Raw genomic sequence first — 26,886 nt, 5'->3', positions numbered from 1 at the left:
ATCCTCATAGGATGGTGTTGGGATGATTGTTTCCAGGGAAAGTATGCTAGCAAGCAGTGGCTTCTCCAGTATAGGCCGATGGAAGCCTGTCTCTGCCTTGTCCCGCACAGCCTCTACAAGTTTTCACAAGGTTCTTCTGTGGGAGTCTGGAGTACTAGCCAATTCCAAAAAGAGGTCCCTGAAGCTTGATGATTGGAAAATACTTCCTCAGTGTTCAGAGAGCTCTTACTGGGTCTATCAACATCCTGGCTGCACCAGTCACAACCAATGGATCTCACTGCATTGATTCAGTCAACAAATATTTACTAGGTACCTACAAAGGTCCAGACAGTCTTCTGGGAGCTGGCATTTACAGTGGCATTTCACCTCCTTCATGGCCCTGCTCTCCTCCTCCCAAGAAGGTGATTATATAACATAATGGAAGGCACATCTTCAGGAACTGAGCTAGATGCTGAACCATATCAAGGACCTCCTTCAGCTTCTCAAGAACCCACTAGGTAAGAATTCCTCCTCTGCTTGCTCTTATCTGTAAGATAAGGAACCTGACTTCCAGACAGCCTCTGGGTTAAAAGGCCAGGAAGTACAGAGACTTCTCAGCTCCCAGATTCCCTAGCTTCTGTTCTTTCTCCTATATATTCCAAGATTCTTTCCCAGGTTAGTCACATGAGATTCTTGGGATGTTGTCTCCATGGTCAACTTTGTCCAGTAAGCAGAGACCTTTCCTACTGGTCACAGGATAGCTGATTCAGATTTTTGGTGAGCAGGTGTGGCCCAAGAATCAGGAAGTAAGTATGTTTCTAAGAAACATGGATATACACTCCATAGAGTCAGAATTAGAACAGGGTTTGGAGGAAATCTGGACTGGTTCCTGGTGTTCTTCTCGGATTATAGCGTGCCGTCCACTCCCTCCCCATTAGCATATTTGTTGAGGAGGATATAGATGCTACCACCTTTTTGGATGCCTATTTTCTGTGGTCTACTCTCGTTGGCTGGCAGGAAGATTTTGTCTTCCATTCTAAGTGCATTTTCTTTGATTTAGACTTTAGTAAAGAAAGAGAGTAACTGCGAATTAATCCATCAAAGGGTTGCTATAAAATATGTCTGTGGCCCTGGTGTGATGTTTTAATAATAATGATTACTGGATCAGGGATGGGGAGAAAGGTGGGAATTAAAAGAAATTTTCTAAAGTCAAAATGCATATTCTTGAAGTCAGAATGCGAGAGAAAGGAACAGACCCAAGATGTGACTAAGGAGTCATCTTCTTCCAGAGCCAAAGAAATCGCCGACTCAGTAAAACATCGCCTTTGATGCTTTTGCTGTAGGGACTTTCTCTTTAATGGGGGGTAATTAATTATCATCATCCACTCTTACTTAGTAATAATTCTTTTATAGGCACTTGGGCATTCCACATGCATGCCATTGTCTAATATCTAGGCTTGAGGGAAGTGGTTCTTGGGTGGATGAAAATTGCATCCCTGGAGAGCTTCTGCCTTGGGGCATATTCTCCCTAAAACTCTGTGACTCACTGGGTATATGGAGCTTTGAGAGCTAGAATTTTTTTTTTTTTCCCAAGGCCTGTGAAACCCTGGGTTCTCACATTCAGGATGGCTTGAAGGAGTGGGAAAGAGTGGACACGACCCCATTCTAGCTCGGAAGGCAGAAGAACACAATGAGACTCCTGGTTATTATCGAATGGTCATCCACAATGTGCCAGCTTCAGTTCCATCTCTGTGCTACCCGAACAGTACTGGGGAGATCATTTCCTGGGCTGAGCCCTCCCACCCGAGCCAGATGTAACATGTGCTACTTTTACTGACCTCACTCAGGTGTTTGTGAAGGCAACTGAGTTCCGCCAACGGCTGAGAGGGAAGGAGCTCTTCAAGGACAGGTGCAAAATAAATAGAAGCAATTAAGGTTGACCTCATGATGATGACATGCCTCAAACCAGTGTTGCAGCAACCTGCCCCTGTGCTCGTGGCCTTTTCTCTGGTTACTTTTTTGGCTGAGAGCTTGTTCTCTATCATGAAGGTGGATGGTGGAAGGCAGGATGGGGGGCAGGGACTGACAGTTAGAGGGCATCTGAGCTGCTCCAGTACTTGGCCAGGGCACTTCATCGGCACGCCCTTGCTGAATTCTCACCGCTGCTCTTGAGGTTGTACCACTTGATTTGCAGATGGAGAAAGGGGGCTCAGAGAAGTTAAGTGACACGCTGAAGATCACGTGGCTGAAGCTGGTGTCCATGGAGCCTGGAGGCTGGGCTGGTGCCACTCTGCAAGACTTCCTCTTAGGTAGAAGAGTAAGGGCAAGGGCGAGTCAAAGCCAGGAAGAGAATGAAGCCAGCTTCACTTCACCATCCCTACTCTTCCATCTATCTTTATTGTGTGTGTGTGTGTATTTTTTTTGATTTATTTATTTATTTGAGAGAGGAGGGGCAGGGGCAGAGGGAAAGGAAGGGAATTCCAAGCAGACTCCATGCTGAGCCTGGAGCTGGACACGGGGCTCCATCCCAGGACCCTGAGATCATGACCTGAGCTGAGACCAAAAGTTGAATGTTTAACTGACTGAGCCACTCAGGCGCCCCTCCTTCTGTCTTATTTCATTCCTCCCTTCTTCTAACTTAACATGTGTCCATCCTGAGAGATTAGACATGGTGAAATGGCACGACTGACTATCTCCAGTCCCACCTTGCATTCTTGATGGCAACGTCTCCTTCCCCTACTCCACCCATCTAGCTGCCGCTGGGAGTAATGCATGTTCCCCTCCTCCTCCAGGGCCAGAGCACCCTCCTTTCCCCTTGCTGTTGCTGGCCCATCTGGAGCCTCACCCTAGCTCCTAGACTTGCCAGGCTCCTGGTGACAGGGAAATCAGAGGAAGAACATGAGCTGCCAGGTCATGTCAGGTACCCGAGACCCATCTGGTGAACTAAATGGAGCACCCTGCCCTTTCTATGTTTTCAGGACTGCTGAGAAGATGGAATTCCAGAGATAAAGTTCCTTCCCTCTCCTCATCATCAGCTTTCACTAATGGAGCCTGTTGATTTTGGTCTTTGGAAGGGCGTGGAGGGGGACCTTCAGGAGGGTGATGCTACAGATGCGATGCTATAGGGCAGCCCAGAAGCCACACTTTTGGTGCTCACTTCTGGAAAGCACCTGTTACTCTTTGTCTCTCCTCTTTAACTACCATGAATGGCATTTTCCCAGCTGACGTGTGGGGAGATAAACACTAGCTAAGGAGCCAATATTGAACAGACAGAAAGTGCTTTACATCTGAGAAATTGATGATCTGTATTCCGGCTTCTATGGGGATGGAACTGAGATGAGAGATGTGGTATGTGCGCATGTAAGAGAGAGGGATGGATCACTGAAGTCAGATATCAAGAAGAACTTCCTACTTGGGAGGGGTATGATGCTAGGGCTAAAGGTGGAAGAAAAAGGGGGGACTCCTGGGGAATCTTACTAGAATGCAGTTTCTGGTTCTCTAGGTTCAGGGTGAGGGGGCTGAGATTCTGTATTTCTAATAGGCTCCCAAGGAATGCTTCCGCTGCTGCTGCTGCTGCTCTGGAGTGCAAAGATTCAGTGCTCTTCTTTCTGCGGTGTTAGAAGTGCCCTTTAACTGAGCCCTCTAATATGGTAGCCACTAGCTGCTGTGGGTATTGAGCACTCAAAATGTGGCTAGTGAGTCCAAGGAAGTGACTTATACATTTTCTCAATTTCAATTAATTGACTCTTATTGTGTGGCAAGTGGCTACTCCCTTGGACAGCATGAATAAATAATCTCTGAGATCTGCCACTGAGGAGCAGGGTGACTTTGAATAGGTCCATTAGTCTCTAAGCACCCAAGCTTTCCCACTAGTAAAGAAAAAATGACGGTGAGGGATAACTCTTTCTGTCAGCAGGGTTATTGGTGTAGGGGCAGTGGTAAGTTCAAGAATAATTTGTAGGCTATATAGACCTGGGTTACATAGTAATGAAGTTGGTGTTGCTGTTATTATTATAGAACAGAGTGGTGGGAAGGAAAAGGGCACTGGAATCAGACAAACCTGGGCTCAAACTCCACTTGCAGACTTTCTAGCTATATTTTGGGCCCTCTCTGAGCCTGTTTCCTCACCTCCAAATTGCAAATAGCAGTTAACTCTTTCACAAGACTATAGAGGGAACTAACTATAAGAAGTGACTAAGTAACTATAAGAACTAACTATAAGAAGTGACACAGAAGGTGCTCAGTTCATGTTAAATGTTAAATGTTAAAATGTCACAGTGGAGGTCCGCCCTCCGATGTCAATGGACTGAGGTTCAAATGCAAGATCTAGCACTACTAGTTATGCAAACTGAAGCTACTGATTTAATCTTGCTTGGCTTCAGTTTTCCCACCTTTCAGATGAGGATCATAATACTTGTCATAAAAGGTTCAGTTGTTTATTAATTTTGCTATTCAGTGAACATCAGTTGAGCTCTCTCTTTACCTATCAGATTTTGCGCTAGGTGCTTGAGGTTAATGGCAAGCAAAAATGGAAACTGTCCATATGATGTGCTATGTGCTGAATCACTCGTCACAAAAGAGGTTAGAGTACTATGAATCAGAGACCCCAAGGGGATGCAAATGTCTGTACGGGGGGCTTTGGGGCAGCCACCCTGGGAAAGAGACATGGCATGGGCATGACCTTACATTCGCCAGCTGGAGGAGGAAGACAGGGAATATGAATTCATGAGCTGTCTACTCATCGTTGCTGGAGAGCAAAGGAGATAAGATCTGTATGGGGTCAAGCATAGACTATGCCGGAGGGACTCCACATGCGAGCGGCTCATCTTGTCCCCTTCCCTCTGTGGAGATTTGGAGCAGCCCAGCCTCTGTACTGGGACTTCCTGTCATCTTTGTAGCTTAGATCTGCCTGAATCTGGAACAATTCCTCTTTCCTAGTTGAAATGATTCATTAACAAATTTAGAGGCACCAAATAAAATGCCATAAGGAATGTACCAGTTGGTGGACATTTTACTTCATTTCCAAATAAACAAAACCCGCATAAATTCAGCCTAGATGGAGAATGAGATCTGAAAGGATTTTCTCCCCAGGAGATCTGGTGGCCTGATTTTGAGTTACTGGTCTGCGTGCCGTATCTCTGAGCTTTGGCTGCACTGTAGTCTCTCTTGATCCTTTGCCACCGTGGAAAAAAAGGATCACTTATATCAGTGAAGCTTAGTAGTTTTGAATAATTAAAACATTAGGTTTATTTCACAAGGGAAAGGTTTGTTTTGAGAGAGGAGAACATGCCTTAAGCCTCTGGATCTCTGCATAGTCACCAGCACTGCGGTCCACTCAGGGTGCTAGTTATTGGGGTGACTCAGCTCCCTGGCCCCTGCCCCCAAGGCAGATTGCAGCCTCGAAGGGGATGAGAAAAGCCACAGCCTGCTCCACTATCCTGAAACCCTCGCTTTGAAACTTACTCCCTTTTCCCACTTTCATATATTTTTGAGTCTGAGTCAAATTCCCTGAAAAGCAATTATTAGAAGGCCAATTTGCCAAATCATCAGTTTCACCTATTGACTAATGTGCCAAATATACCAAATTGGATAGTTTGTAATATTTGACTAGAATGTTTAGCCACTTTAATTGGGATGTCTTAAAATTAATATAAATATCTCATTTTTGTTATGAATGATGCTGCATAAAGAAACATATTTTATCATTAGTCATGCTATTTCAGCATTTCACATGGGAAATTTCCAGTTTATGCTACTGTTTATGTTAACTGTTTTAACTGATGGCTACCTTTGAGTTTCTGTGTATGTTTTGGAATATAAACTTTAGTCTAGTTTAAAACTCATTCACCTTGCAAGTTTTCTAATTTTAAATTAAATTTAGGACCTTCTTTATATTGAAGATTTAGTTTAAATTTAAATTTAATGGAAAATACTGGTGTATTTTCCAGTGCTTTTGAATATAAATAGAACAATAAATTTAAGTGTCAAATTGCCTGGAGTACAAAAATTAAGGGATATACCTTAATACCTAACTTTAATACCTTAAAGGAACACCTCTCCAAAGCTTGCTTGATGTTTAGAGAAATGGAAAATAATATTGTGGCACAGTATATATTAGAAGTGGTTAAGAAAACCTCATTCCCCACACAGTGTTGCTGTGTAGCACCCAATAAGGAGAAATTGAGGTTTCTTGATTTTGTGGATATTTTCAGAAATAAACCATCTCTCATGATAAGTAACATTGTCTCTTTTTGGCAAATCAGCTATTAAAAATATCTATCAGTTGATATATATATAAATCAACTGATAGATATTTTTAAATGTCAATTTCGGTTTTTGCCGATCTTCTTGTGTTTTTCCTATTTTGCAATGGGTCAATCAAGGTAGATTGCAATCAATGTACTTTGGTTTATTATTTTCAGTCATTAGTGGCCACATTTAAAATGCACAACGATTGCTCTTGCTGCTTCTGTATCGATTCTTACTTGACTATACGCCTGGTTCTTGACACATGACTAGTGTAGCAAATCTCTTCTGGTCATCCCAAAAGCCCTTCCGCTGTTTTGGTGTGCCCCTTCCTCTTGAACCTTCCTGCAAACTGCTGGCAAGTCAATGTAAAAATCTTAATTAAATTTAAAGGAAAATAAGTTAACTTTAAACAGCAAGGAAAGTGAAGCAGAATTTCAGATGTCATTAATGTATGATTTGCAATTTAATTCCACAGCAAAACCATTCAAAATAAATCAGGATTAGCTGGAAGGAAATTTCCAGTTAAAAATTATAATATGCCCAAGAGATTTCCTGATTCCATGCTGAAATTTCAGTGGATAAATATTTCCATTAAACATCACAATTTGGAAAATTTAGTGAATTTGGAAAATTCAGTGAATTGGTAATTTGGCAAATTTATCTTTCTAAGAACTGGCTTCCTGGAATTTGCTTTCAGCAAGTTGGTCTTTCAGAGTATTAACTGTTACTAATTGGATAGTCACTGAATGATGGATTGAACTGAACTAGTGGATGTCTACCCCTTTTCACACTCACCTCTGGATTTTTCTAGAATCCTCAATTCCTCCCACCGAGTGCCCCTGTGAATCTCTAACTAGCTGGATTTCTCAGGGGTGCAGATTCATTGAGAACACTTGATTGCCAAGTGTTTAGGAGGTGGAGGGAATATTATATGATTTTTTTGGGGCATTTGGCATACCAGAAACTAATGGTTTCAATGGGTCTAGATATATGAATATGGTGTCCTTGTCCTTTCCCCGGCTTTGCCTTTAAAAAATGCAAAACTACATGAATTCCATAAATGAGTTCCATTTATGCAGCTAGAGGGGAAAATTAAGGCCTTTCATTTAGTTCTGGAGTTGGAAGAGACCTACCACCACCCAATCTAGACCTTCTTAGCCTCTACACTGCTGATGTTTTGGATCAGATAATTCTGTATTGTGGGGAGACTCTCCTGGGCACAAGATGTTTAGCAGAATCTCTGGGCTCTCTACAGTAGCTGCCAAGTTGTGATGATTGAAAATGCCCCTAGATGTTGCTAAATATCTCCTGGGGAGGACGGGAGTAAAATCATCCCTGGCTAAGAACCTCTGATCCTACTATCCCATCCAATCTAGAACTTTCCTTTACATTTTACAGCATACACCCTCTGAATGCTGCAGGACCCTGCGAACTCACCTTCTCACTTTGGTGTTTGTGGAAGTCAGCTTCACAGATATCAGGAGAAGAGCATGGGCTTGGGGACCCACCCTAGGGTCAGATCGAGTCTCCGACACTCAATAGGTATGAACTTGGGCAAACTTCTTAATCCATTTCAGCTTGTTTCCTGACATGTCTTAATTCCTCCTCCATAAGTTTATTGCAAGGACTAAATAGCTATGTATATAAAATGTTTCACCCTTTGGTGTGCTTGGTAACTGTATTCCCTATATTGGGCCCCAATCCCCCGTCTTTAATTTTTCACCTGCCAAGGTGAATGTTTGTATCCCTCAAAATTCATATTCTGGAATCTTGATGCCCAATGTGATGGTATTAGGAGGTCGGGCCTCTGGGAGATGATTAGGTCATAGGGTGGAGCCCTCATGAATGGGATTAGTGCTCTTATCAATAGGTCCCAGAGAGCTCCCTTTGCTGCTTCTACATTGTGAGGCCACCAGAAGAAGTCAGCAGTGTGCAACCTGGGAAAGGATCTTTAGCAGAAGATCCTGACCTTGTCAGTGCCCTAATCTTGGCCTTTCAGCCTCAAGAACTGTGTGAGAAATAAGTGTCTGTTGTTTGGAGCCATCCAGTCTGTGGTGGTTTCTTCCAGCAGCCCGAAAGGACTAAGACAAGTCTCCCTGGCCAAGGCCCTGTACCTCAGTGCCACGAACACTACCAAATTTTTGGACCTTGTGACTGCTCCGAATTCAGCTGTAGCAGGTGTCATCCTATGCTTGTTCCTTCTTAGCTGACCCGGCTCTATAAACCCTGGTTCCTTCTCAGACAGCCCAGAGACAGCAGCACATTGCATTTTAAGGGGAAGTTCATCAAGTCGGCCTGAAGCTGGGCAGAAAGGAAGCTTGCAGCAGGCACCACGATGGAGCCAGGGGACTCTGGAAGGCCTTGCCTGGAAGATGTGCTCCTCCAGACACTGCAACAGTCACCATAGAGGAAAGGGCTGGGTGCTCCCTCAGCCTGTGTACAGAGAAAGTGGCAGATGAGCTGCCTAAATAGAAGCCAAACACTGTGAGCATTCCTGTCATCAGTCACATCTTTTTTTTAAAAATTTATTTATTTATTTATTTATTTATTTATTTATTTATTTATTTATTTAAGAGAGAGAGAGAGAGAGAGAGAGAGAGAGAGAATGAGCTAGGGGAGGGGCAGAGGGAGAGAGAAGCAGACTCCCCACTTAGCACAGACTCTAACACAGAGCTCGATTCCAGGATCTTTAGACCATGACTTGAGCCAAAGTCAGACGCTCAACCAACTCAGCCACCCAGGTTACCCCCCACCCCCCATCACCAGTGACATCTTAGTGCTGCATACCCCACGAGGTCTCAGACTAGGAGACTGTGGTCATGCTGCCTTTGGCATCTCTCTTTCCCTACCAGTTGCCTATTTGGAAATAGCTCCTGACACTTTCCAGGAAGTATAAATGAGACATGAACCCTCGAGCCTAAGGATCTGAGAAGCCACATGACTCCTCCAAACCGCCAGCATTTGCTGAGCAGTTTTAAAAAGAACATTGGCGTCAGGGAGCCACCAGATCGTTCTCCTAGGGGACTTCTAAACTCCTCCTCCTTGGGGAGGCCACTGGCTGAGCTCACCTCATATGCCCCCATGTGTAACCTGGACTTAATATAGCTCAATTGCTCTTGTCAATTTCATGTCTGGAAAATATAGGCCCTAAGTTGCTGCCCTGGGACGCAGGAAGGATTCTGAGTCAAAGTCCTGGGGATCCAGCTAGCTGGTGCCAGAAAGAACCCCCAGTCAGAGATGGTAGGCCCCGGATGGAGCAGTGGATAGAGGGGATTTACTTCAGTTGATTTTGATAGATTTGAGAATATTTTCTTAAGTGCCAGAGCTGACTCTTGTTTCCCTGGATGAGGGAAGAGAAATTGACTCTAAACGTCTATAGTTTGAGAGGATGGTCTCCCAAAGCCCAACTAGAACCAGATTGAAATCATGGATAATACTGGGACTTGCATTGGAGGGAGTCCTGTCTGTGTTCCCTGGAGCAGAAGAGCCTGTTGGCCAAGGGAAGCAGACCAGATGGCTTAAATATGGGGCCACTGCATCTGGCCTAAGGCTCTGTGCAATTTACTCCCAGACAATCTCTCAATTTATGAGTCTAAATCACATTGAGCACAATCGTGAATCACCAGTATGGATCCCTTGCAAGGTTTTGAAGATAAGAGCTCCAAACAGATTTCCCTGCACTCAGGGAAGACCAGACCTGTCATCTGTATGTCCATGAAAGAACATTAAGCTGCTTTCTGAGCATCTCTGAGAAACTTTGGAAATGTGAAGAGGAGGAGAGAGGCATTTTTAAGGTCTTTTCTTCTCTGTGATCTGACTTGGCAGATGAAAAGAAGGGAAGAGTGAGAAGTGGCCACTCCCATTGGAGACACCCCACTAGGGGAGTCTCTACTCTTTATGGAAGGTCTGTGCTGTGCTGGACCTTCTTGAGACCAACATGGCCTCAATCCCTCCAGAAGCACTGAGTCTTGGGCTGGAAAGGATGTTTCTCTGGATCTAGTTCAGACTCTGATTCAGTTTCCTGCCTCAATTGTAAGGCTATACTCAAACTTTTCCTTAAGAACCATTTAGGTTGGGTTACAAGGGTCTTTTGAGATGGTCAACCCCCATGTCATGACCTCAGAGGAAGTCAGAGAGCTGAAGGATCTCCGAGGCCAGCCAGTTCAATGTGACAGTTCTGAGGTTAAAAAAACCTGAAGATTGGAGAAATGTTATGACTTACCTAAAACCACACCTTGATTCAAATCAGAGTCTGGACCATGATACACAAGTCTTTCCTCCCAGTCCCCACTACTTCAGTGGAATTTTTTCCTGCCTTGCTGTCCAGTTCCACCAACTTAAGGGTATTTCATTGCTTTTGTGGCGTTCACTTTTTTCTTTCCTTCATTCTTTTTTAAAGATTTTATTTATTTATTTGAGAGAGAGAACGAGCATGCATGAACAGGGGGAGGGGCAGAGAGAGAGGGAGACGCAGACTCTCTGCTGAGCATCTGCTGAGCAGGGAGCCCGATGTGTGCTCGATTCCAGGGGATCATGACCTGAGCCAAAGGCAGACGCTTAACCTACTGAGCCCCCCAGAAGCCCCCCCACCCTTTTTCTTTTCTAAACAGCTATTCTTACCCTGGATCAGAATAATGAGCCATGCAAAATAGTACCATTCTTTAGATTCTCTTTTTTCTTTTTCCTCTTTATTTTTTCAGCATGTTACTTTTAATTTTAAAAAAATTAAGACTATTGACATATAGCTGACATATAGTGTTATGTTAGTTCCAGGTGTACATGATGGTTTGACAATGCTGTACATGACTCAGTGCTCACCATAAATGTAGTCACCATCTGTCACCGCACAACATTCTTACAATATTATTGACTGTGCTGTACTTTTCATCCTCACAACTAACCTCACAACTGGAAATTTGTACCTCTTAATCCTCTTCACTTATTTTGCTTACCCCTCTACCCACCTCCCCTCTGGCAACCAGTTTGTTCTCTGTATTTATGATTCTGTTTCTGTGTTTGTTGGTTCATTTGCTTTGATTTTTAGATTCCAAATGTAAGTGAAATCATGTGGCATTTGTCTTTCTCTGACTTGTTTCACTTAGCATAATACCCTCTAGGTCTATCCATGTTGTCACAGATGGTAAGATGAAAAGAAGGGAAGACATTCATTCATTCATTCATTCTTTTTGTAGCTGAGTAATATTCCATTATCTATCATCTCTCTCTCTCTATCTCACATTTTCATTATCTGTCTATTGATGGGCACTTATTTTTTAGAGTTGTTTTATAGGTTTATAGCAAAATTAAGAGGTAGGTATAGCGATTCCCCACACATGCAGAGCTCCCTCTTGTCAACATCACTCACCATAATGGTACATTTCTTTACTACGGATGAACCTACATTTACACATCAAATTGTTCAAAGTTGATCTTTGGTATCTTAAGTTTATCTTTGGGTTAACTCTTGATATTGTGCATTCTCTGGATTTGGACAAAAGTGTAATGACATGTGTCCACCATAACAGTATCCTGCAGAGTGTTTTCCCTGTCCTAAAAATCCTCCCTGCTCTGCTTATTCGTATCTCCTTTCCTTCCCCTAGCAACCACAGATATTTTATTGTTTCTATAGTTTTGCCTTTTCTAGAATGTCATATATGTTGGATAAACATACATACATATATACATACTGTATGGAGCTTTTCAAATTGGCTTCTTTCACATAGGAATATGCATTTAAATTCCCTCTATGTCTTCTCATGGCCATGTAGCTCCTTTCTTTTCAGTACAGAATAGTAATATTCCATGGTCTGGTTGGATCACAGTTCATTTTTCCATTTATCCACTGAAGGACATCTTGGTTTCTTTTAAGTTTCAGCAATTATGAATAAAGCTGCTATAAATATCTGTGTGTAGGCTTTTGTGTGGACATAAGTTTTCACCTCCTTGGGTGAATATCAAAGAGTGTGACTGCTGGAATGTATGATAAAAATATGTTTAGACAGCCACACTGTCTTCCAAAGTGGCTGTACCATTTTGCACTCCCATCAGTAATGATGAGGGTTCCTGTCACCCCACATCCTCGTCAACATTTGGTGTTGTCAGTGGTCTGGATTTTGGCCATTCTAATTAGGTGTGTAATAGTTTCTCATTGTAGTTTTAATTTGCATTTCCCAGATGACATATGATATGGAATATCTTTTCATATGCTTATTTACCATCTGTATATCTTTGACGAGGTGTCTGTTAAAGCCTTTGGCTCGTTTAGAAAACCAGGTTGCTTGTTTTCTTACTGTTGAGTTTTAAGAGTTCTTTTAATATTTTGGAGAACAATCCTTTATCAGGTATGTCTTTTGCAAACATGTTTTCCAAGTGTGTGGTTTGTCTTCTAATTCTCTTGACATTGTGTTTTGCAGAGCAGACATCTTTAATTCTAGTGAAGTGAAGTTTATCAATTATTTCTTTCATGGATTGTGCCTTTGGTTTTGTTTCTATAAAGGCACCGCCATCCCGAGGGTCATTAGGTTTCTTTCCTATGGTACCTTCTAGGAGTTTTATGGTTTTTAATTTTACATTTAGTTCAGGATTAATTTTGAGTTATTTTTTTGTGAAGACTGTAAAATCTGTATCTAAATTTATTTTCCAGTTGTTCAAGCACCATTTGTTGAAGAAACTAACTTTGTTACATTGTATTATTTTTGCTCCTGGTTCAAATGTCAGTTGACTGTATCTGTGGGGTTTTTTTTCCTAATATTTTTTGAATATTTACTTGTTCAACAACGATCATTGAATATTGATTGAGCCCTATCTACGTGCCACGGATGATGTTAAGAGCCCTGTGTATATTACTGCATTTAATCCTCAAAGTAACTCTAAAGTATCTACTCTTGGCATTTCCATTTTGCAGACAAGGACACAGAGCCTTGGAGAAATAACCTAACTGCCCAGTTTGCACAGTTAGACATGGATTTGAGTCCTAATTCTGCCATTTTTCTCCCTGGTACTTGAGTTGAGGATATTGAGTATTATGCTAGATCTCCTATTCATTATTAGTTGATTCCAGTTTTAATTCAAACTAGCTCTGAGGTCATAAATGGCCGTAAGTGTTTCTACAAAGTTGGCCATTTACACACTGGCTTGCAATGTTTTACCTTGCCAATATTGTTTCTCTTTTCATAGGGACCTTTCTGTTTTTCCATCCCCAGGAGGAAATGAGCATGTCCATCTTCAACTGGGCTAGCTCTATTTCTTCAGAGCTGGAAAACACTTTGGGCAATGTGAAGCTTATGGAAGGTTAGATAAGATGCATCAGCCATACTGCTGCCAAAGGTAAAACATTTTTTTGGTATTTTTGTCTTCTAATTCAAAAGTGTATTCCGAAAGCTACAAATCTTGATGCATCAATTATTATGAGGCGTGTAACTTATGGTGAATATCAAAGTTGGAGACATCAGGGAAGAACTGAGGCCAAATAGGTCTGAAGTCTGACGTTCCAGATGCTCCCTGCGATGGCCCCAGCTCACCTCTTGGACAGTGAATATCTCCTGCTCCCTCCCTAAATGCATACTTCTTTGTAGCCCAATTTAATCACTCACTGTTTCCCAGATATGGTCCCCGGAAATTGGTCCCAAGGGTTTTTATGTCTCTGTGTCAGTGCTTGGTAAAACATTACCTTCTCAGGGCACCTGGATGGCTCAGTTGGTTAAGTGTCTTGCCTTTGGCTCTGGTCATGATCCTGGGGTCCTGGGATCAAGCCCCACGTCAAGCTCCCTTCTCAATGGGGAGCCTGCTTCTCCCTTTCACTCTTTGTCTGCCACTCCCCTGGCCTCTCACTCTTTCTCACAAATAAATAAACAACATCTTTAAAAACAAAAAAACCCCATCACCCTCTCAGTAGAGCTTCTGCTAGGTTTCTAGCTGGAAGGAAATTTCCCCATCCAGAGTTCCTCCTCTAACTTCTCATCACACTTGGCACAGTCCACTTGGTAATGTAGCTGGGTGCTGATGAATCTTAGCTTAGCTGACCTTAGAAATGAGAAGCCAGTGAAGGATTCTAAGCAGCAGAATGAGGGTCAGATTCCTGTTTGGATGCTGTTCTGTTTTCTTATGCAAAGAGCTTGGCCAGAGAGAGTAGGATAGAGGGTGAGATTGAAAAGAGACTTCCTGACCTCTGGAATGACTTGGTAGAGACCGTTGGAGTGATTGAAGCTCTGCAATCTTTTGGGGACATTCAGGGAGCTAAGAGTCTATTTTTTCTGGCCTCTCTTTTCCCCATCCTTTGCCCAAAGATATGTTGCAGTTCAACATATCTTCCCTTTTTTTTCCTGACATATCTAACTACACAGGTGCACATGTGTGTGTGTGCATGTGTGTACCCATGTGTGCTTGTGTGTGCGTGCATATGCATGTGTTTGTGCTGACCTGCTATTGTTGTCACCACTGGGGCTGGTGTCCCGGACACAGATGCAGAGAGATAGAAAGCCTATAAATGACAGTGGGTCTGGTTTTGGAATGAATAGGGCTGGAGATTAGATGTTGATAAAGGAAGTCTATTTCTGCTTGGCTTCCTGAGTGTTGGGAACCCATGAGCAGGTGACTGAGGGGGCAGACTCACCCTTTGACCTTGACAGCTTAAAAATAGGAGGACCTCTCTGCCCATTCTATAGTTGCCTCTGTTTATAATGGGGGAAGGCCATTTGGATGGGAGGCAAGGGCATTGCCAGAATGACCTGGAGGGCCCTTCTGGGATGAATTGCCTGTGATGTTGTCTCTTTGGCTACCAGAAGTGGGGGGTATGTGTTATTATTGTAGCCATATGAACACTGAGAACACCACATAAATTTGTGTTATTAAGCAAGAGCGCTTATGGCGACTTGATATGTTTTCACATTTACCCTTGCAATTTCTCTGCACTTTGCCTACTTTGGTTTATTTAAAATTATGGTCTCCTTCAGAAGTGGGGATAGAGGCTGGCTTAAAGGCAGGACCCTGAGCCCAGAGGAGCGTGGAGGAGAGGGAAGGAGGTTGTGGCAGTGGCTTCTCCCTGGACTTGGTAAGGACTGTGTGTGCTTGAGAGGGAACATCGTGACCTTGTAAAAGAAACCCAGAGCAGACACGTGGCAGCTCCCAACTGAGCCCTCGCCCTGGAGAGGGCTGCAAATTGAATTAACAGAGATCTCAGTTCTCTTTAAACCAGCCAGGGTAGCAAATTTATATTTACATTTTGTCAAGACTCAGTTTCTACCGTACTAGTTTTCTTTGTGATGCTAAGTCCTGAGTTGTATGATGCAAGTTAATTTCGTTTGCATGCATAATATGGGCGGGGAGCCAAGGATGGGCAGAGGAATGGAGGAGTCTAAAGCTTATTGAATATCAATGGAAAGACACTTGCAGATAGTCTTTCACTAAAAGAAAATTGGCATCCAGATTTAAGTGATTTGTTCAAGGCCACATAGAACATTAGTGGTAAAACTGGCCCGGAAGCCAAGGGACCTGACTTTAATAAGGCTTTATTAGTAATCCTAAAAAATTAGCTTTCTTATGGTCAAAACAGTCTTAAGAATTCCCTGAGTCAATAAAGACTTCCAGATTCTTTCTCTCTTTGTCTGTCTGTCCCTGTCTAACACACACACACACACACACACACACACACACACACACACACACACCCATCAGTAAGAGAGAGAATAGCCATCTTCAAAGTACATTGAAATTGGAGAGTAAGCTCCCAGGTCCAATATGGTCAACTGCAGACCACATCATCTGGAACAAAGGAGCCAGATAGAATATGGTAACGAAGAGGGAGGTCTGGGGGTTTTGGTCTAGCAGAACCACAGATAACACAACGCCCAGAAAGGGAAGTTTGCACTTGAGTGAAAATGAATGAGAAGAACTCTGAGACCAGGTGGCTGGGGAATTGAATGGAAGGGCTTAACATTTCATGGGACAGGGGTTGGCAGTGTGGGAAAGGAATCGCTTTTGGAGGAGAGGAGGTCACTGGGCAGGGGTGCTTTTGGAAGCCTGTTAGTGTAGGAAATAAGGAAGTGAGAGTATTCTACCAAAAAAAAAAAAAAGGGAATTTCAAAAATCAGGAATATGATATACCCATCCCTCCCCCCAGAAAGTGCCATCAATGAAAGAAACTACACTTTCCAGTACCAACAGAAGAGGGTGCTCTTGAACTAAGAAACATTGTTGGTCACCCAGACACCCATAATTGTGCCTACGTACAACCACGTATTAACTCTTACGAAAGAACAGAAAATTTCAAACAACACCAATACCAGGCTAATAAGGAAACAAAATAGGAGAATGCAAACATTCCAGCAGGTGCAACTGTTCCTATCAAAATCAAACATGAAGCAGAAGAGAACTTCGACACAACACCGGAACTCCACTTAAATATCCTAAAACAAGCATTTGGAAATGTAAAAGCGACATCCTAAATCAGAAATTTCGAGGTTGTGAACAGAAACAGACATAAACCCAGGGAACATGTGAGGTAAGAGCTGAATGAACTCAGGAAAGAAATGAAAGAAAAAGACAAAATCATCTTAAAAAGAAAGGTTAAAATACACGGTCCTCATGGGACAACAGAGCTCCCTGAAAATCTAAGAGACACTGAGGAGAGTCTGAAAGGGGATGATAAACCAGGAATGAGGCAAAAATGAACACAGAGAGTATCATTGATAGAAGATAGGCCCAGATGAGTCTGCAGAGGAAAAATATTCCAATGGAAAGCAACTACTATTTCACACTGTGAACTAAGACAAATTTCCAAAGTTAAAGGAAAACTTGAATCAGCATGTTTAAATGCCCCACTGTGTTCCTAGGAAAATTAACGTGGTATGGGGACGTCCAGGAAATATACCAGGAAAATATCAGACTTAGTTAAAGACAAAGAAAAAAAATCTGGGTCTCAAGGCAAAAAGACCAAATAACTTACTTAAGAAAATTAAGTAAGCATCAGACTTTTCATATAAAATGAGAGAACAATGGGGTTGCATTTTCAAGAAACAAAAGGAAATGCAATAGAAATATTTTTCTCTAGATGAGCTCATCTCCAGGGATGAAGACTGTGACAAGTGGTCTTCTATGTGCAAAAAATTAAGGGTTAATTGATAATTGTTCTGAACATTATTCAATCAAAACAGGAGCAAGGGGCACCTGGGTGGCTCAGTGGTTGAGCATCTGCCTTTAGCTCAGGTCATGATCCCCAGGTCCTGGAATTGAGTCCCACGTCAGGCTCCCTGCAGGGAGCCTGCTTCTCCCTCTGCCTGTGTCTCTGCTTCTCTCTCCCTGTATCCTATGAATATATGAATAAAATCTTAAAAAAGAACCCCAAACAATAACAACAACAAAAAAACAGAAGCAGGACCAGGAAACTTTGGCAAGGAGACTGAGATTGAGCATCAAGTATATTTTGGTGTAAATCTGTAGCTAAATAAGGATGGGGCAGGAGTGGAAGGACAGTGCAGCTGTTACATATTCTGAATGGAAACAATACACTGTTGTATAGATAAGGGGTGAGAACGAAGGATATTACTTAGCTGACAGACCAATAAGTGAAGGCTGATAAGAACAAATGGACTAAGGACATTATGATAGGTATTGATGAAAAGCTAATCATTGCAGCAAAAAATACTAACCTTCCTTCCTAAAGACCAGAAGAAATATAAAATGGGCACAGAAAACAAGCTACATAGAGGAAAAAAGCAATATGTACAGATGATTTTATACAAAATATGAGTTGAGACCATCAGTCATATTAATGAATATCTGTTATATCATTATAATTTGTTAATAATCTTATTAATAAATTGCAAAATACCCTCATTCGATATGATATAATTGACTCACAGCAAAACTTAACCCCATGAGATACATAAGGCACACCTGTATGTGGTTCAGAAAGGCTAAGAATCAAGGGATTAACAAAGATATTCCAGAAAAATGGGAATAGCAAAATAAGTAGGGTATAAAGAGCTAATCATCATAACTACTAAGGTGAGCATATGGATATGTAGCAAATCTCAAGCTTTGATAATATAGAGAATATACTCTCTTCTCAAAGCACAAGCATGGTGTTCACAAAAATGATCCTCATGTTGGGTCACAAAGAAAGTCCCAGTAAGTGCCAGAAAGTAGAAATTAATAATTAAATTTAAAAAGGTCCTTCTACCTGGAATTTGAACAACGAAATAAATATTAAACTATTACTGGGTGAGAGGGGATATATGAACCAAAATTTCAGAATTAAAAAGAACAATAATTAGAATGAAAAATATGCACATTCAGAATTTGTGAGACACAATTAAAGCAGTGATCCAAAGAAAACCCATGGTCTTAGATACTTTAATTGATTACAAAAATGAAATTTAATTCCCAAGGTAAAAATATAGAAAAATGAAAAGATCCGTCAAAAGAAAGCACAAGGAAAGGAGTAATAAAGATAAAAGAAGAAAGTAATGTGGGAGAAAACAGTAAAAAGAGTAGAATCAAGTGAATCAAAACTGTGATTGTTTGTGGGAAAAAAAGTAAAATAGACACACCAATAGCCTACCCAATCAAGAAAAGAAGGAAAGCAGAAACATGCAAACTAAGGTAAGACTAGAAGGAAATAAATATAATAATAATGAAAATAAATCATAAAACTACAAAGTCATTAAAAAGTTTATAAAGTTTATAAAACTACAAAGCCATTAAAAATGTGAAATTGATTATTTTCTATAAAAATGTAATTTACTAAAACAGACCCCATGTGATATAGAAAGCTCAGACAGGCCACTTTCTGGAGTGGAAAAAGATGGAAAAATTTATCAACAAGTGATAATATAGAAACACCAGAGCCAGATGTTTGCACAGGAGAATTCTACAAACCTTCAAAGATCAGATAATCTTAATGCTCTGTAAATTGTTCCATAAATTGTTCCAGAGTGTGCAAAATGAAGAAGAACTTCCAAATTCTTTTTAAGAAATAAGTATAATGTTGATATGTAAACCTAATAAAGATTAAAAATAGCAGTAATGATGATAATAATAATGTAGCCTAGCAGAAACTACAGACTAGTTTCCTTTGTAAATATAGATACAAAAATTAAGTAAAATTTTAGCAAAAAGAATTAAAAAAAATTTTTTTTTTTTAAATTTATGATAGTCACACAGAGAGAGAGAGAGGCAGAGACATAGGCAGAGGGAGAAGCAGGCTCCATGCACCGGGAGCCCGACGTGGGATTCGATCCCAGGTCTCCAGGATCGCGCCCTGGGCCAAAGGCAGGCGCTAAACTGCTGCGCCACCCAGGGATCCCATAGCAAAAAGAATTTTAAACCACAATGACAAAATAAAACATCAATACTAAATTTTAGGAGTGTAAGGAATTTCAATATGAAGAAATCCATTAATATAATTTACCATATTAGTAGATTTAAGGAGAAAAATCATATTATTATCTCCATGAGTGCTGAAAGACTTTCAACAATGTTTCAAATCTATTCCTGAGAAATGCACTCATTAAATAAGAATTAATAAATACTCTTTAGATAATTTCATATATCTACACACACACATATATATGTTTTGTGTATATATGTTTGTATGTGTATATATCTATCTATCTATCTATATCTATATATCTATCTATCTATCTATATCTATCTATCTATCTATCTATCTATCTATCTATCTATCTACCTATATCTCCTAAACTTAGCATCTTATTTAATTGCAAAGTATGAGAAGCATTCTGGCCAAGACTACAAATACGGTAAATATGCCCTCTTTCTCTATTACTATTTAACACTGTATTGGAGTTGTTGTTCAATACCATTATATAAAAGTATAAAAATTTGAGAAGACTATCTCTATATACAAGTGAAATGATACTGAACCTTGAAAACCCAAAATTCATGATTAAACAAATGGAAATTAGATAAGGAATTTAGTAGGATAGTAAAATATAAAATTGATGCATAAAATTCAATGGACTTCATGTATATAAAAATAACTAATTACTGGATACAGTGTAAGAGGAAAAACTTATTTTCAGTTGCAATAAAAAGGTGAAACTTAGGAAATATGTATTTTAGATCTCACATATAAGTAAAATCTTATGGTATTTGCCTCTCTCAGCCTGAGTTATTTCACTTAGATCCCTCAAGATCCATCTATGTTATTGCAAATGGCAAGGTCTCATCCTTTTAATGGATAATATTCCTGTGTGTGTATGTGTGTGTGTGTACACACACATATACACATGTATACATATATCTTCTTGGTGGTAAGGAGATGGGAAATGGGTGAAGGGGAGTGGGAGATTTTGGGCTTCCAGTCATGTAATGGATAGGTCATAGGGGTGAAAGGTACAGCATAGGGCATATAGTCAATGGTAGTGTAATAGTGTTCAAATGGCAGCTACTCTTGGGGTGAGCATAGCACAGTGTATAGAGATGCTGAATCACTATGTTGTGCACCTGAATTTAATGTAGCATCATGTGTCAACTATACTCAAGTGAAAAAAAAAGTAAAATTTAAATGAGGAAATTTTAAGATGCTCCCACAAGACATGAAAGTAGACTTGAGCAAATAAAAAAACATCCATTGTTCTTGGAGACAACTACTCGACATCATTCAGATGTCAGTTTTTTTTTTCAAGTTAATATATAAATTTAACCCAATTGTAAGAAAAATGCCAAGAAGCTTTTTTAAAAAATAATAAAGTTGATTCTAAAGTCATGTTGAAAAATTAACACACAGGTGGAGCTAGGAAACTTTGGCGGGGAGGAGGAGGAAGCAAGAAGGGAGAATGATCTTATCTGACAGTAAAACAGATTATAACTGGTTGATGGTGAATACAGTGAGGTACTGACATACAAACAGGGAGACCAAAGAAATTGAAAAGGAAGTTCAGAAATGGATTCAAGTATGCACAAAAATGTATTATTTGGTAAAGGTGGCATTTCAACTGGAGAAAAGGTGTACTTTTTAATAAATGGTGTTGACACAGCTGGGTAGCCATTGGAAAAAAGATGAAACTGGATTCACACCTTATGCCATGTGTCATAAACTAAAAGGATGAGAAATATAAACGTAAAAAATACAAAATAAACAATCACACAAGTACCAGAAGAAAACATGGATGAAAGGTTTAGTAACTTGAGTGTGGGAGAAAGGCTTCCAAATGCAACTCAAAATCCATATGCAACTCAAAATCCATATGCAAAAAAAAGAGACTGATAATTTCTACTATGTAAAATTGAGAAAAAAATTGTGTGGCAAAAAGTAAGCAAAATCAAAAGAAAAGTCAATCACTGGAAAAAAATGTTTGCAACGTGCTGTATCAGAACTAAACGACTATCTCCCTCACGTCTAAAGTATTTTTAAAAATTGAGAAAAAACTTCCAAGTCACCCATTTCCACAAAATAAGAAAATGACCCTTAAACATACAAAACGATGCTCAACCACACTCAGAATAAAAGTATTGTTGATTGAAACTGTACTTTTTTTCCAGAGGTCAAAATGGAAAAACTCACAAGTTGGACAATACACTATTGGCGAGGCAGTAGAAAAACAGGCTGTGTTTATTTGCTGGGGCTGCCATTAAAACCTACCACAAACTGGGTGACTGACACACAGAAATGTATTTTTTCATTGTTCTGAAGGCTAGAAGCCCAAGATCAAGTTGTTGGCAGGTTTGGTTTCTCCTGGGGTCTCTGTCCTTGGCTTGCAGATGGCTGCCTTCTTGCTGTGTCCTCACATGGCCTTTCCTCTGTGCAGCACATCCCTGGTATCACTCTGTGTGTCCAAATTTTCTCTTCTATGACACCAATCAGATTGGATGAGGGTTTGTTTCACTGGCCTTATTTTAACTTAACCACCCCTTCAAAGGCCCTTTCTCCAAAAATAGTCACATTCTAAGGTACCGAGGATTAGGGCTTCAATATTTGAATTTTAGGGGGAGACAGTTCAGCCCATTACACAGGTACATACATTGCTAATCAAAGTTTAAATGGTATAATCAATTTGGAGGAAGCTAAGGCAGTATTTAAAAAATTATCAATGCAACAATTACCCTTTGACCCAGCAATCTTACGCCCCTGAACTTTGCCTTGAAGCTGACCCTCCAAAACAAACAAGCGAGCAAAAAGCATATGCACAAAGTTATTCATAGAACTATGATTTGTAGGAGTAAAATCATGGAAACAACCTGAGTGCCAATACAGGAAATATTGGTTAAACAAGCTGTAGTACATCCACACAGTGGAGTAACTATTCAACTATAAAAAGAATGGGAGAAGATCTCCACTAATTGTTCAGTTATTTCCAAGATAGGTTTCAAATTAAAACTATAAAGTAAAAGAGAGGGCATATAGTAGCTACCTTTTATGTAAGATATGAGAGGAAATAGGAAAGAAGAACACATACACATTTTTATGAAAAAACAAAGCACAAAACAAAACAAAACTTGGGAAGAATAAACCAGAAGCTAATGAAATAAATAGTTGCCTCCATGATAGGTAAAGGTTGGGAATGAGAAAAGTGTAGAGGGATAAGTAGACAGTGACACTTTTCTGAATTTGCCTTCTCATATAGTTTTTACTTTTAAATCATCAAAATGTTATGAATATTCAAAAGTAAGTAAACAAGGGCCCAAATCCCTAATTCGAACAAAAAGAGAAACAAACCCTACTGTACAACCAGTTGATAAGAGCCCCATAGAAACTGAAGATCATCCCAAACTAACTGAACCCAAAACTCTGGCTGCACATGTCTAGTGGGATATAGTCTAAAAGCAAGAAAGAGTTGCAAAGAAATTTGGGCTTTACATGGTAGGTTTGTGGTTGGTTGTGGTACTGGGATCACAATTCCCATACTACTTTGGGAAAATTGTAGGATAGAGCAGATGAGTTAAAGCTGGGTCTTAAGAACCAAGTTCTATCACAAGAAAAGGGAGCTACCAATAAGAGATGAAGTGCTCTCTGTATTGGATAGTAAAGTATCAGAATGACTCATGATTTCAACACATATTTCTTAGCTCTGTTGAGTAGGGTGTCAGGAAAGGAAAGTACAAGTTGAATCTGAAGTATCTTCCTGTCCCTGAAAACAAGAGAGTCTTCAGAAACCAGCGAGGACATATCAAGTGAACACAGGAGCTAGCTTGAAGAAGTTCCAACTGGCCAAATTAGGGAAAGATTGAGTATCACAAGAACAATGATCATAATGTCTTTTATTAAGTTGAATTAAAAATGATAATCATAAACAAGCAAGTATGCAACACAAAATGCGATGAGAGAGTGAAAAGGGGTTCTTTACAGAAGAATGCTAGTAGAACCATAGAAGGAAATGACCAAGAGAGAAAATGACCATTTTGTCACCATTGATGTAATGATTAATTCAGGCAAGTATTAGCAATGGAAACTAAAATCTTTCAGTGAAAGGTTCTTGAGCAACAAGATATTCCTACCGTTTTAAAGTTTAACCTTGTAAATGACTTACTTATTAAAAATAAGTTATTTCAGGGCATCTGGATGGCTCAGTGGTGGAGTGTCTGCCTTTGGCTCATGTCATGATCCCTGATCAAGTCTCACATCAGGCTCCCCTCGAGGAGCCTGCTTTTCCTTCTGCCTGTGTCTCTGCTTCTCTCTGTGTGTCTCTCATGAATAAATAAATAAAGAATGTTAAAAAAAAAAGAAAATTAAAAAAGTTATTTCTACTTTGAAATAAATCTATTAGGCATCTTTTAACCAATAATCAAATAGTATTACCCATAATAGGATAGTCTGACCTCTTAGTGTGATGCTTCCTGATGTAATGCATTAAGACTCAATGCCATTTACATTATATCCTTGCCAATTATGTCTACTCAGAATTTAAACATAAGAAAACAATCAGGAAAGTCCAAGTCTGCAGGACTTTGCCTGGATGTTGTAAAAATCTCACTCTCAGTGAAAGACAAGAAAAAGTGAAGGAGTTATTCATGAAGAATAAAAAGACATGACAAATAACTGCAATCTATTTTGCTAGATTTGACCTTTGATTAAAAATAATTAATTACTGGGATGCCTGGGTGCCTCAGCAGTTAAGTGTCTACCTTTGGCTCAGGGCGTGATCCTGGAGTTCCATGATGAAGTCCTACATCGAGCTCCCCGAAGGGAGCCTGCTTCTCCCTCTGCCTGTGTCTCTAACTCTTTCTGTGTCTCTCATGAATAAATAAATAAAATCTTAAAAAAATAATTAAATATTAAAGACTTTGTCAAGATAATTGGGAAAATTTGAATATTTATTGTATATTAGATAGTATTATGGCATCAATGTTAAGTTTCTCGAGAGTGATTATGGCATTGTGGATATGGAGGACAATGTCCCAAAGAAGAAACTGGTCCTAGAGGGGATATTTAGAAGCAGGAACATAAGGTGATGAAATCAGGGAAATTGAAGACCTTATACCCCTAAATATCTCTAAAGTGTAAGTGGGATTTGAGGTCTGTTTGGACAATAAGAGAAGGTGGACTTGAAGATAGTGTATCTAATTTGAGTGAATGGATGTATGAAATTGGTAAGTGTACGTACTGAGTTGAGAGATCTACAAGATGTTCATGAGAAAACCTTCAAGATACCATTAGAAAGGTTAGCCTAAAAGTCAGGCTAAAATTCCAAACTAAGTTGATAGCTGAAGATATTGTGGAAGATAACTTTCCTAAACAGTGGAGCATGGGATGACAACGGGGCTGAGGATAGGACATTGGAAAACATCTGTGTTCCTTCTCCTATTGTCTATCCATCCTCCACAGGAGCACATTCCAGCATATCAGAGCTTCAAAGAACATGGCTTCACTGTCAGTTAGTTAGGAACAGCTGTGCATCAGTCAAGTCCCACCAGGAAACAAAAGTCACTGAGATGGTCTGTCTTCTGGTGGCATCAGAAGAGTTAAGGAAACACAGAACTGGGGACACCCAGTCTAGAATGGCAAGAGTGGAAAACCATTACCACTTTGATATCAAAGGGCACAGAGAAGATATAATGCTCTCAGTGCCTGTGTGGGTGGGAGCCATGGAGGAGGGACTGGCCAGTGGGAAATTTAGACAGAGAACATGTCTGCTGCCAGAGAGGCCTAACTGAAAAAGTAGGAGAAAAGTAGAAGAGGGGAGAAGAAATATCCCAATCTCTTTCACTTTCACATTAAAAATATTGAGATATAATTCACATAAAATTTCATATAACATAAAACTCACCATTTTAAAGCACATAACTCATTGGTTTTTAGTATATTTACAACGTTGTGAAATCATCATCATTATCCAATTCCAGAACATTTCCATCATCTCAAAAAGAAACCCCATACCCAGGAGCTGCCAGTTGTCTCCTTCCCCCAGCCCCTGGCAACTACTATTCAATTTTCTATCTCTATGGATTTGCCTCCTCTGGACATTTCTTCATATGAATAGAATCATACAATATGTGGCCTTGTGTCTTTCTCCTTTCACATAATATTTCAAGTTCATCCATGTTGTAGTATGTATCACTACTTCATTCCTTTTTATGGATGAGCAACTTTCCATCGTATGGATATAGCACATTTTATCCAACCATCTATCAATTGATGGATATTTGGGTTATTTTCACTGATTTCTTACTTGTACAGAGCCTCAAGGTCAGCCAGGGCCAATTCAGGTCTTTTGTGAGAATGCGTATAACTGTATGCATAGGTCTAATCTTCTAGATTTTCCAAGCGCCTAGACAAGTCATTGTCTAGCTTTTTTTTTTTTTTCCTAAGCATTTTGTTTGGTCTGTTGTTTTCCTGCATTGACTCAAGCAGTGCCCAAAACTAGGAGATAAATGATTCTGACAAATGCCTCTACCCCCAAAGGCTTTCAGCACTATGCAAGTTCTGAGGTGGGATGGAGCAGGGGTGAATGCAAATCATTAGCCCACCCTAGAACAGTATTCAGGCTTTAACATAACACAAGATCGATGATCAGTCAGAACCTTTAGGTCTCGGTATAAGAAATCAAAATTCTCCGTTGACCCCTCTAAGTCAAAAGGAAATATAAAAATAATTTTTGTCGAGAGATCTTTTGACACCAATATGGCCCTGGTTTCAACATCTTCTTGCCACTCTCATGCCCACTGTTTAATCCAATATCCTTACTATACTCTAAGGAAAACTTTTCTCAGATTAGCATTAGATGATGCTCTTTAGGAGGACTAGATGAAGAATTTTCTTCCCTTAGTCTTCTATCTAACAGATGATCAGGTCTTATAAAAAAGAGGAAAGAAAAACATACAACCGAAATCCATATGACAGTACACTATCCCTCTCTTCCAGAGCTTTATGCTGGCCATTTAAAATATTTTCATTTTTATAGGCAGTCTCAGAATACTCCTTTTGTCCTCAGCAGGCGTGAAGAATAGCTTGACACCATCTTATATGAAGCAATTCTTTACAAAATTGAAGACCGTTATGAAATGTGTGGGTCCTCCATCAAATATCTTTCTCATAAAACCAATATATCTGTGGGTAGAAAACTTCTGGCCCTGTAGGAGAGGGACTTTGATGTGGTCTACAAATTTATTGGGTTCCAGAAAGCAATCACTGAGGTACCACTTACTCAAACCGTTTGCTCTCCCTAAGCTGTTAGAATCCCACTGACTCCTCTCTCTCTT

At 40.2% G+C, this 26,886-nt stretch overlaps 1 long non-coding RNA gene across 2 annotated transcripts; it reads left to right on the top strand.

Annotated features, from left to right (window-relative positions):
* Positions 1-361: 361 nt before the first annotated feature.
* LOC121480692 lies at positions 362-25,062 on the top strand. 2 transcript variants are annotated; one of them, XR_005985053.1, is made up of 4 exons: positions 362-497; positions 1,574-1,888; positions 7,627-7,770; positions 25,013-25,062. It is a non-coding gene; the product is annotated as an uncharacterized LOC121480692 (long non-coding RNA). The 2 variants fall into 2 exon arrangements; XR_005985052.1 differs by lacking the exon at positions 25,013-25,062 and adding an exon at positions 13,431-13,821.
* The last annotated feature ends 1,824 nt before the right edge of the window (positions 25,063-26,886 follow it).

This window comes from Vulpes lagopus, chromosome 22 (genome assembly GCF_018345385.1).
Source record: "Vulpes lagopus strain Blue_001 chromosome 22, ASM1834538v1, whole genome shotgun sequence".
Lineage (NCBI taxonomy): Eukaryota > Metazoa > Chordata > Mammalia > Carnivora > Canidae > Vulpes > Vulpes lagopus.
The sequence above is the reverse complement of the archived record's forward strand: the minus strand, read 5'-3'. Positions and strand labels throughout refer to the sequence as shown.